The sequence below is a fragment of the Pinus tabuliformis genome, chromosome 1_1 (assembly GCF_031772625.1).
Source record: "Pinus tabuliformis cultivar Carrire ecotype Pingquan chromosome 1_1, CPIR1, whole genome shotgun sequence".
Classification (NCBI taxonomy): domain Eukaryota; kingdom Viridiplantae; phylum Streptophyta; class Pinopsida; order Pinales; family Pinaceae; genus Pinus; species Pinus tabuliformis.
The window spans coordinates 219,947,121-219,948,892 of NC_142297.1; positions in this window are offsets into that span (position 1 = coordinate 219,947,121).

The following is a 1,772-nucleotide window of genomic DNA, read 5'->3' on the forward strand; positions in this document are numbered from 1 at the left end:
ACGCGACATAAAAAAACACCAACAACACGCCAATTTTGGCAGGGGTGGGATTTAATCCCCTGACCTCCTCACCTCCAACTCTCTTCCTTAACCAACGCGCCAAGGGTGGCAACTTTGTAAAATTCGCTGCCCATCTACTACTTAAACCCAACATTTCTTAGATACATCGGGGGGGTGGTGTTGGAGCGGTGGAGGACAGAACGGGATGGTGAAACCCTGATTTGGAAAATCCTCGAGCAGTGTGGAACCATGACACAGTGCCAAAAGGTGGAACCATGATGGCATGGATTTCGAGACAGAGAATCTTTTTGCAAAGAATATTCCTTGATGCCTGAAAGATTCCATGGGGAGGTAAATTTTCATTTTGTCAGAATGATATGAAGTTTACAGTCATTTTAACCAGAATTGTGCAGGGAACACGATGGTGAAATCAGAATCACCATATGAGAAGCATATTTTCATATTCCAAGTAGAACAAATTCTTTTAAGTATCTTGAGGGAATCTTCCAGATTCCTTGGATGCTAAAAATTGACAGAGTCAGAATGTAACTGAGTTTACACTCAAAAGTCTCAAAATATTGCAAGGATCATGATGGTGAGATCAAATTTCTTATCTGAGTTGTAGATCCCCAATTAGCCTAGAGAATAGAATCTTTGGAGAATCACGGGGAATCTAAAAGATTCCTACATGCCCAGATTTGGATGGTTTCGAAATTTGACAAATGGATAGTCAATATACGCCTCTCAATGATAGAAATTCAGTGGCACAGTCAGCTTGTGCAGCTGAGCCTTCAATTTTTTGGCCAACTTCAGAGGTGCGGGTACATGAATCAACCATGTCATGTTTTCCTTCATAATTGTTGAGATGATGTATTATGTTTTGAGATCCCTGTTTGATGTTATGTTGTGGGATCAATTTTGCCACATTATGTGAGATGTATTTATCTTGCATGCTATGTATTGTTGTGGAGATCCCTATGTAACTATGTTGAAGTGATGCTCATTGCCTCATTGTGTGAGATCATTTTAGTTTGTCATGCTGAGAGGAAGCCTTCTTGAGTGAGAATTATTGTAAGCGGAATGTCTCATGGAGAGACAATCCACTCTTGTTTGAGGGCATATGACCTTGCTATGACAAAGTGTTGTCCATGTACATCATCATCATTTCTAGCATTATATGAAGCGGCCAACACCACCTTGACATTGGGCCCAGAGACGTAGTCCACACCAGATGAACTCCGTTATCAAATGTGTCTTGTTCATGATTTTCTGATCGTCATTATGTTTCATCTTGTTTAAGCATGCACATGTGTTCTTTTATGCTCTTTAAAACACAATTCTATTAACATCACAGAAGTAAAAGGTCCTGGTTAATTCCAGAAGTTGAAGGAACCCGGATCAATAACCCAAGGGTCATCTGTTTTAGGGGGATTCTTTGGGATCACTTGGGAAATCCCATACATATCTATGTTGGATATTTGGGACATATTACAAACAATGCAGTTGAACTCACAATCATGGATGATGGTCTCAAGATTGCTTGGAGGCAAGGCTTCTCCAAACTAATAGATAAAGGGGATTCTCAACTTGTCATATTTATGGTCAGTGATGGGCCCCATCAATAAGTATATTATAAGGCCCATTGTGCTATCCTCCAACCTATCATTTCCTCTTTTCTCACATTAATTAACATATTTTTTGCTATAATGAGCTTAATAAGGATACTAGAGGATGTTTGTCATACTTTGTGGCCTAATGTGGTTAATGTGCAG